Genomic DNA, 11,435 nt, shown 5'->3' on the forward strand with positions numbered 1-11,435 from the left:
GCCTAAAGACCTTTTCGGCCTAAAGACCTTTTCGGCCTAAAGACCTTTTCGGCCTAAAGACCTTTTCGGCCTAAAGACCTTTTCGGCCTAAAGACCTTTTCGGCCTAAAGACCTTTTCGGCCTAAAGACCTTTTCGGCCTAAAGACCTTTTCGGCCTAAAGACCTTTTCGGCCTAAAGACCTTTTCGGCCTAAAGACCTTTTCGGCCTAAAGACCTTTTCGGCCTAAAGACCTTTTCGGCCTAAAGACCTTTTCGGCCTAAAGACCTTTTCGGCCTAAAGACCTTTTCGGCCTAAAGACCTTTTCGGCCTAAAGACCTTTTCGGCCTAAAGACCTTTTCGGCCTAAAGACCTTTTCGGCCTAAAGACCTTTTCGGCCTAAAGACCTTTTCGGCCTAAAGACCTTTTCGGCCTTAAGACCTTTTCGGCCTAAAGACCTTTTCGGCCTAAAGACCTTTTCGGCCTAAAGACCTTTTCGGCCTAAAGACCTTTTCGGCCTAAAGACCTTTTCGGCCTAAGGACCTTTTCGGCCTAAGGACCTTTTCGGCCTAAAGACCTTTTCGGCCTAAAGACCTTTTCGGCCAAAAGACCTTTTCGGCCTAAAGACCTTTTCGGCCTAAAGATCTTTTCGGCCTAAAGACCTTTTCGGCCTAAAGACCTTTTCGGCCTAAAGACCTTTTCGGCCTAAAGACCTTTTCGGCCTAAAGACCTTTTCGGCCTAAAGACCTTTTCGGCCTAAAGACCTTTTCGGCCTAAAGACCTTTTCGGCCTAAAGACCTTTTCGGCCTAAAGACCTTTTCGGCCTAAAGACCTTTTCGGCCAAAAGACCTTTTCGGCCTAAAGACCTTTTCGGCCTAAAGACCTTTTCGGCCTAAAGACCTTTTCGGCCTATAGACCTTTTCGGCCTAAAGACCTTTTCGGCCTAAAGACCTTATCGGCCTAAGCACCTTTTCGCCCTAAAGACCTTTTTGGTATAACGCTCTTTTCAGCATAAAGATCTCATCGGCCTAAAGCCCTTTGCAGTCTAATGACCTTTGCGCTCTGACGATTTTTGTGGCCCAATGACGTATTCAGCCGAATGACCTATTCGGCCTATTGACCTGTTCGGCCTAATGACGTATTAAGCCTCATGACTGGGCCGAAAAGGTCCCTATTGGGCCTATTCAGCCTAATGACCTTTTCGAAGAACAGATGTTTTCGAAACCGTAGCATATTTACATTTGTTTTGCTGGAAATACAGTCAAATTCCATTTAAGTTGCGTTACTTAAATGGAGGGACTTTAATAGAATTTACTTTAATGGATTCGACTTAAATGGAGGTTTGAGTGTAACAATGAATTATGCACGAACATCATAAATCGGACAAGAAAAAAAAATAAACTTAAATTTTCTCGTCATCCACTGGCAGTCGCCTTCCTACTATAAACGGCTATTTTTACTTCTAAGAAGCTCATTAAATCAGGTTTAGACTTTTTTCCTTTTTTACGCAAGAGCGACCTTGAAATAAGACTCCAAGAATATGATCGCACAGCCCCAAATCGAAACAAAGCGCGAATTACAACACAAGGAACTTCGCAAATGTCTGCACCGCACAACCACGCTCCAGCTCTCCTCGAACATTGTTTTCACGCATTTCGTCTTGCTTTTCGCCACGCAAGCGCCTCTACGACGAGGTGGACCTCTATCATCGCATTTCAATTGGCGCCTAAAGAATTCATCAAGACGTAAAAAAAAACTCACCTCAAACCCGAAATCTAATGCTAAAATTTATCGCAGTTTTTTATCACGAGTACAACCCGTGCCCTAGGGGCTATGTAGTGTCAGGTCTACTTCCTCATGTGGGCTCATACATACGTTGCTCACGAAAGCGTCATGGTTCCTTTAGTTGATTAATTTTTAAACGATCGACAACAGAACATGGATCAACGCACCCCTTCACTTTAGGTTGTTTTTGTGTTTCTTGTGCAACTGAAAAATGTCAAGTAATTTAAAAACCTAAAATGTTCTACACCAATCTATAATGGTTGAATTAGTAGTTAAACGAACGCAGCTAACCAAATTATTCGTTATCCGACAGAAAAACAGAAAAGCTGTAGATGGATTATTCAAAATTATTTCTTGAGGGTTATTTGACCTGTACTGGCACCGTTCATGAATGGGTTTGAAATTAGACCCGCTGACAATGGACGGAAGAAAGAAAAAAACGAAATATATTGATCACTAATGATCCCGATCATAACGTTACTAATACGCTTTAGCACGGTGTTTGTGAAGTGCAAATCCCTCGAGCGATACTCGCGGTTGGGTGGCAAAATATATTTTCCGGTTCATTTAAAATAGCGGTTTCTTCAATGTAAGTTCAATGTACACAAAGATCAAGTTCGGTGGTGTTTTAGTTGACTTTGAAGGGACGGAAATCTAAATCAAATCTTGCATAATGCAATCAAGACAAGAAGACAAGAAGACAAGAAGACAAGAAGACAAGAAGACAAGAAGACAAGAAGACAAGAAGACAAGAAGACAAGAAGACAAGAAGACAAGAAGACAAGAAGACAAGAAGACAAGAAGACAAGAAGACAAGAAGACAAGAAGACAAGAAGACAAGAAGACAAGAAGACAAGAAGACAAGAAGACAAGAAGACAAGAAGACAAGAAGACAAGAAGACAAGAAGACAAGAAGACAAGAAGACAAGAAGACAAGAAGACAAGAAGACAAGAAGACAAGAAGACAAGAAGACAAGAAGACAAGAAGACAAGAAGACAAGAAGACAAGAAGACAAGAAGACAAGAAGACAAGAAGACAAGAAGACAAGAAGACAAGAAGACAAGAAGACAAGAAGACAAGAAGACAAGAAGACAAGAAGACAAGAAGACAAGAAGACAAGAAGACAAGAAGACAAGAAGACAAGAAGACAAGAAGACAAGAAGACAAGAAGACAAGAAGACAAGAAGACAAGAAGACAAGAAGACAAGAAGACAAGAAGACAAGAAGACAAGAAGACAAGAAGACAAGAAGACAAGAAGACAAGAAGACAAGAAGACAAGAAGACAAGAAGACAAGAAGACAAGAAGACAAGAAGACAAGAAGACAAGAAGACAAGAAGACAAGAAGACAAGAAGACAAGAAGACAAGAAGACAAGAAGACAAGAAGACAAGAAGACAAGAAGACAAGAAGACAAGAAGACAAGAAGACAAGAAGACAAGAAGACAAGAAGACAAGAAGACAAGAAGACAAGAAGACAAGAAGACAAGAAGACAAGAAGACAAGAAGACAAGAAGACAAGAAGACAAGAAGACAAGAAGACAAGAAGACAAGAAGACAAGAAGACAAGAAGACAAGAAGACAAGAAGACAAGAAGACAAGAAGACAAGAAGACAAGAAGACAAGAAGACAAGAAGACAAGAAGACAAGAAGACAAGAAGACAAGAAGACAAGAAGACAAGAAGACAAGAAGACAAGAAGACAAGAAGACAAGAAGACAAGAAGACAAGAAGACAAGAAGACAAGAAGACAAGAAGACAAGAAGACAAGAAGACAAGAAGACAAGAAGACAAGAAGACAAGAAGACAAGAAGACAAGAAGACAAGAAGACAAGAAGACAAGAAGACAAGAAGACAAGAAGACAAGAAGACAAGAAGACAAGAAGACAAGAAGACAAGAAGACAAGAAGACAAGAAGACAAGAAGACAAGCAAGAAATCTTTGTAATATTTTTAGGAAATCCATGAAATATATGACATCTGGAAAATAGTGATACCCGTTTAGAACATAAAAAGGCGGACAATGCTGCAAACCTCCAATCATCTTGTTGTTGATTTCAGTGCCCTACATTCCAAAGGAACAATTTTTCGTTCATAAAAGCATAACTATTCATAATCCCATAAAACTTAAATCCTTCTCGTGCGAACATTATTGTTACGGCTAATGGCCATTAAATGTGACCCCTCTGGCGACTCAACTCAGCCAAAGCGCAACACCTGCCAATGTTTAGGCGACAAAGCTCGTTGAAAATTGCAACCTCACAGCCCCCTTATTACTCGTGAATAAATGACCACTTGGAGCCAGCGAACCGAAGGTATGCGACGCGGAATTCTTTCGCCGTTTCGCGCTCGTTCAGGTCTTCCTATACCCACACGAAAACATATGGTGATGGTGACGGAGCGAGCGTAGCGTGCTCCGGTTACTGCTCGCAATGTGTAGTAACCGACCATATTAATCACATCTCCATCACTTGACTGCGGGTTGGCTGCTGTTGCCTTTGCTCTGTGCTTCATCGTTCGTCGCACCGGCGCGGTACGTTAAACCGCAAAGTTCAAGTGCAAGTTTATGCCGTCATCACGTTGCTGATGCGGTCTGGGTTGAAAGTAAAAGTAACGCTCGCTTCGATCACTTCCCTCTCTTCTTCTGTAATATAAATACATGTGTCACGATTGTTATTTTGCACGACAATGATGTGGTTTGGTCTGACATAACACTTGCGGCTAGGGATGTTAACAGCTTTAGTATTTTATCCTCTCCGTAAAAGCAATCTATCACATCTGACTTTTTCTACTTCTGATTCTACTTCCTCTTCCACTTCTACTTCCACGTTCACTTCTACTTTTAATTCTACTTCTACTTTTTTTTCTACTTCTACTTTTACTTCTATTTCTACTTCTACATCTACTTCCACTTCTACTTCTACTTCTACTTTTATTTTTATTTTTACTTCTACTTCTACTTCTGCTTCTACTTCTACTTCTACTTTTATTTCTATTTCTATTTCTATTTCTACTTCTACTTCTACTTCTACTTCTACTTCTACTTCTAACTTCTATGTACTTCTATTATACTTCTACTTTTACTGCACTTGCGGCTAGGGTTGTTGATAGCTTTTGTATTTTATCCTCTCCGTAAAAGCAATCTATCACATCTGACTTCTTTTACTTCTACTACTAACTTACATTTCCTTTTCTACTTCTAATTCTACTTCTACTTTTCTTATACTTCTTCTTCTACTTCTACTTCTACTTCTACTTCTTCTTCTACTTCTACTTCTATTTCTACTTCTACTTCTACTTCTACATTTACTTCTACTTCTACTTCTACTTCTACTTCTACTTCTACTTCTACTTCTACTTCTACTTCTACTTCTACTTCTACTTCTACTTCTACTTCTACTTCTACTTCTACTTCTACTTCTACTTCTACTTCTACTTCTACTTCTACTTCTACTTCTACTTCTACTTCTACTTCTACTTCTACTTCTACTTCTACTTCTACTTCTACTTCTACTTCTACTTCTCTTTCTATTTCTGCTTCTACTTCAATGTCTACTTTTACCTCTTTTACTTCGGCCAAGGGAGTTTTTTTAATGTTTTGAAATTTCATACAATTTTTATGTGAAAAAGCATGACAATTGTTACTAAGTTTAACTGATTTATTTCAGAAAGTGTCCAAAATGGAGTAACTCGAAAGCAGACACACACAAGCTTCACACACCAATTAATATGAACACACCGCATCAAACTTACAAAGAAATGAAACAAAACAAACTCCGCAACGAAATGTGCTGAGTTAATCATTATTAGTATACTATGTACCTACTCGAATGCCGCCAAGCTACACGGCTCCCGCGGTCGTGTTTATATGATTAATTGGGTTTCGATCGGTTTCTAACGGTGAATGAAGCGATTCGATATACCTACGTACAGTATCGGACAATTAAAATGCACCAAAGCCGTTTTCCCATACAAAATATTCAACTTTAGATTACCATATCTCAGTTACCTCTCAACCGATTGTTTTCATTTTTCTGTGACGAACTACAAAACATTTCAATTCTCAAAAACAACTGAAAAAGTACAGTGATAACTATTGATACAAAAGTTACAGATAGGTTGAATTTTGACAATAAAAATGCACCAAGACAAAAAGTTCTATAGCAAAAAATGCTGAATTCATATCATGTTCGTCTCTTCAGCAAATGTATTCGTCACAAGAAACATTACACAAGAAACATGTTTGTCGAAGATACCATAATAATATGACGTAACAATTTTTTGCTATAAAACTTTTTGACTTGGTGCATTTTTATTGTCAAAATTCAACCTATCTGTAACTTTTGTATCAATAGTTATCGCTGAACTTTTTGAACAGTTTTTGAGAATTGAAATGTTTTGTAGTTCGTCACAGAAAAATGAAAACAATCGGTTGAGAGATAACTGAGATATAGCAATCTTAAGTTGACTATTTTGTATGGGAAAACGGCTTTGGTGCATTTTTATTGTCCGATACTGTAGCTAGCTAGCTAGGAATTTCGAACGGATTAAGATGTTCAACATTAGTAGGATCAGTTGGTCGTTTAGCAGAGGAAGCCGTAAAAGACAAATGTGCGAATTCCCTACTGCTTCGCAATGATCTTAACCGGGGAATCTTAATTACATACCTATTGATCTTAGTGGGTCCAAAGGTGGTGCTGGTGGTGGTGGAAGGAGTGCAAATTTTATTTGTTGAAAGGAAGTCCGCTTCTTAATTAGGCCTTACTGTTGGCTAGCGGTTGGAGCATTTGAATTGGGGAATGACTTGGAATTTTGAACTTTGGAATGTCGTCAAGGTTAAGACTTTTTTTTTTTATTTCGCGAAAATAAACAATTTTTGTTAACTATTTTTGATATTTTCCAAACAAATATTCAAGGTACCTTATATTACTATCATTTGAATCTGATGCCTTTCATCAAATAGGTGCCTATACAAAGGACTCCCGATAAACTCACACAATCCCTTCCAAAGATCTAAGCGAAAATTGGACAGAATCAGGTTACCTATTTGAGCAGAGTGCCTTTTCCTAAATATTCAGTATCCAAGTTAGGTATACACTTACTTAGGAGAAGTTTTCCATCTGTTCAGCAGACTGCTCCCAATTCCATGCTGCTCAAAACAAACGATATTTTTCTTTTGTTTGAAGCGAGCATGTATGATAACAAAAAGAACGGATTAAAACGGTGTCTTAATCGCTTTGTTTTCGAATAGAATAAATATAGGAGCCTAAAATTACTAAAGATACTTTGAACCTACACAATACATCCTATTCTGAACAAAGTGCATATACACAGCCTCTAATCGGTAACAGCGAGCTTCTATAAGGCAATCTAGCGTTCATCACCCTTCTCTCTCAAGCAGACACTAAAGATAGGAATTTTTTTTTTAAATATTTTCATACGGAAACGTTTTCAAACCTATCCTCCTCGGGAGCGAAACAGAGAAAGGTGATCAAACGTCAGATACGAGTCAGAACGAGTTACAACCACTCGACGAATTGATCGTTTAGCTTTACTCCTCTATGAATGCTTCACACATTTCAAGCAATAAGCTGACATAGCGAGCTTTTCGCTCTTTCATTGGAAACTGCCCGTACGCCGCAATTGGATGGAAGTTCATACAAAAAACGCGAGACGAAAAAGCTTCTCCTTGAACAGAAAGCTCTGGCAATCAATGCAGTGTAAATTTGGTATTTGTGGTAGGTACGTTTGGGTGCAAATTAAGGGTTAAAATAAGGAGGGACGCATTAGGAATCCGCTTAATAGGAGATTGAGAGTTTATGGGCTTTCGGCTATTTGGGGGTGTGGCCAATTATCTAGTGTGTTTTAAGAGATACCGCAACACTTTCTTTGCCTTGTTATGCCTGGTTCTTCTTCGAAATTCTGCTAATAGTCAGAGTTACAAATCGCAAGGATTCGCAATGTTTATCAACTTTCAGAACAATTTCACAAAATTGATCTGAAAGTTGATAAACATTGCGAAACCTTACGATTTTGATTGATAAAGTTATTAACACAATAACTGTGTACAAATGATAAACATTTTTTCATTTTTTTCGGCATTCCATCGCGTGTTTCTTCCAGGTTTACTTTAGAGATTGCTCCCGAGATTTATTCAGGCATTTTTCCAAGGGTTTGTTCTCGGGATTCCTCTGGGGAATTTCTTCGGAAATCATTGGTTTTTATTATTATTCTTAATTGCCTAACCCAATTTACAGCTCTTTTGTCCATTGGGGTACTACGAGAGCGATGGTGTTAGGCCATTCGGCCGAAGGTCATTAGGCCGAAGGCCATTCGGCCGAAGGTCATTAGGCCGAATGGTCATTAGGCCGAATGGTCATTAGGCCGAATGGTCATTAGGCCGAATGGTCATCAGGCCGAATGGTCATTGGGTCTTCTTCTTGCCGTTACGTCCCCACTGAGACAAAGCCTGCTTCTCAGCTTAGGTGTTCTATGAACACTTCCACAGTTATTAACTGAGAGCTTCCTCTGCAAATGACCATTTTGCATGTGTGTATCGTGTGACAGGCACGAAGATACTTTATTGATGCTGAATCTACTGATATTTTACCCATGAATTTTTCCTTCTTTTAAATATAGGCTGTTCTTTCTAGTATCATTGCTAAAATAGTTTTTGGCGCTGAAACTGCTGATATTCAATTCATAAAATTTTCCTTCTTTAAAACATAGGCTATTCTTTCTAGTTTCATTGTTAAACTAGTTTTTGGCAAAAATTGTTGAAAGAGGTAAAAACAATGGCTAACTTTCAATTCGTCCTGATGACCATTCGGCCTAATGACCATTCGGCCTAATGACCATTCGGCCTAATGACCTTCGGCCTAATGACCCAGCATCGAGAGCGATTACAACTGACAGTTGAACTTTGCTGAAAACTTTCACCAGCTGCTGAAAAACACCAAGGAAAGTAGAGTAAACAGATTGCTTCAACGGCAACAGATAAGGCATCGAATAAGGACAACGATTGGAAAGTCGAATCTTGGAACGTGAGCACTTTGAATGAACCCGCACGTGTTGGGCTGCTGGTTCGTGAACTGCAGAATGTCGGCGTTAATGTGGCAGCTATCCAGGAGATACGCTGGCCCAAAACTGGAGAACGCGAGTGGATCTCATCGTCAACACTTCATTCAAGTACAATATCTACTACAGCGGCGGCGATAAGGCAGAACGTGGAGTTGGCTTCATAATGATCGGGAAGCAGATGAAGCGAATTATTCAGTAGAAGCTGATTAGCGATGAAATCTGTGCATTGAGGATGCAGGACAAATTCTTCAACTGCAGCCTGATCAGCAACTATGTGCCAAATAACGAAAAAAACCCGATGGCATAGAGGATGAGTTCTATGAGAGCCTTGATAAGGCCTACGGAGAGTGCCCAAAACAAAATGTCAAAATTATCATCGGGAATGCGAATGCACAGATCAGCAGAGAAAGTTTCTTTCGACCAGTCATTGGAGCGGAGAGCCTTCATTCCGTTACCAACGATAATGGTCTGCGTCTTGCTGCTAGAGGGATGGCAATCAGCGGTACCTACTGCGCACGTAATGCTATCCGAAAACACACTGGCGACACCCAAGAGGTGAAACTTGCTCACAAATAGACCACGTGCTGGTCGACGGGCGACATTTTTCGGACGTCGTAGATGTGAAGTCTTACAGAGACATTGACTCGGATCATGATCTTGTAGCCGCAAAATGATTATCCAGCGTCACAAGTTCAAGAAACAGCCGAACGATGCGTTTCAATATCCAACGCTTGTCAGCCGTAGGGGTTGCTGCACAGTACTATCAGAAGCTGAACAAGAGGATAGGAGAGACCAACGGATCTGGAGATAGTACGTGCCTCTCAATCAGAGTTCGAATCCAGTTCATTATTTCACTTACATGTTTTATCTCTCGCTTCCGCTCTAGCTCGACTTTATTTATTGTGATAGAAGACGTAAATTTGTGTCAAACGGGTCGCTCCTTTTGTGTGCATCCAAGTGAACTTAAATTTACATGATCTTTTCTAAGAGTGTAGGTTCGACAAGGAGTGTCATCGAGTAGCATACAAGAAGAATACCGCCGTCCGCCATAAGTCGAATGTTAGTGGCCGGTACCCGGCTCAATACGGAGGGGTACAGGGTGGCAAGAGCAGTATAGAAAAGAATAAAGTGACCAGATGATCAGAGCTCCAACGCGGGACATAAATTTGGGAAGATGCATAGTAACGCGAAATCATGATCTCGCACATATAGATCAACGTACTCATTTTTGGCCACCCCACTCCCTCCCCCCTCGTAGAGTTTTGTCCACTTAATTTTCGTTTGGTCAAAATCTGGAGCAGCAACCTCTCCTCTATCTCCATCCCTAGTCTGCGTAGTTTATGGACAGTCCCTTATTTATTTCTGTTAAGGAAAAAGTATATAGAAACACTCATGAACATTCTTTCTAAAGTTTTCACACAAATCCTAATTATTCAGTCTGGCCTGCAAAAATGCTTTCAATGTTTCAATTCAACATTCAATTGAAATTTTCAGGAGTTATTGTTTGTAAATTGTTGTTTATTAGGTGCTTAAGGACAAGGTATTTGGAGTACATAGCTCAAAATTTCTTGAGCACCGTTTTTTTAAACCGTTGAACGGATTTGGATGAAAATACATCACGCTAATTGTTCAGTGGTTGTCAACAGCGTGATGCATTTTCATCCAAATCCGTTCAACGGTTCTCAAAAACGGTGCTCTAGAAATTTTGAGCAATGTACTCCAAATACCTTGTCCTTAAGTCTATTAATTTCAAGGCAACGGTCCAAACTTTTTTCACGAGTAACATGACTTTTTAAGGGTGGAGCGGACCTGGCGTAATGGTTAGAACACTTTACTATCACGCCGTGGACCTGGGATCAAATCCCTCTTCCGGCAAACTACCGTGTGGAACGAGTTCCGTGTTAAAAATATCGGTAAACTTAAAAATTCAGTAAAAGAAACTTCAATGTATTGGGAAAAATAGTTCTGGCGTCCGATTTGAATAGGTCGAATTTACATAGGAATCACAGCAAGCATACGACCTATTCAAATCGGACGCTAGTTTTTCGAATTTTCATCCTCTAAAAGATCTCGAAAAATTCTGCAACTGCTATTGCTAAACACAAAAAAAAATAGTTCAAACATTTGCAACAATCGTTCTATGTAGGCATCAAGGCTAATCATCTAGTATTTCTGTAACCCTGTGCTCTGAACAAAACCTGTTTGACTGTTGTAGGTACCTTGGAAGTGAGGTCAATGTTGTGTATATTTGTTGATTTTTTTTTTCAAACGCGGGACGTTTTTAAGATTTAAGACAAACGCGGGACATTTCGCAGGACATTGATTGTCGCGGGACATTTGGCCGCGAAACGCGGGACGTCTGGTTACTTTAGAAAAGAATCAACCGCAGTAAAAAACGGCAGCACGAAAAGAGTGTGATTGCTGAAGCGCAAGAGAGTATTGACAGGATCGATATGCGCATATGCAATTGTCAATGATACGCGGCACAAGACTACGCCATTGCCCGCCATGTGCAATTACCGGGAAGGAAATTTGCTGACAGATTGGTGGTAGCCAGGTCAAATGATTTGAAGATTTGTTGAATGGAAGCATTGAA

This window comes from Aedes albopictus, chromosome 2 (assembly GCF_035046485.1).
Source record: "Aedes albopictus strain Foshan chromosome 2, AalbF5, whole genome shotgun sequence".
Classification (NCBI taxonomy): domain Eukaryota; kingdom Metazoa; phylum Arthropoda; class Insecta; order Diptera; family Culicidae; genus Aedes; species Aedes albopictus.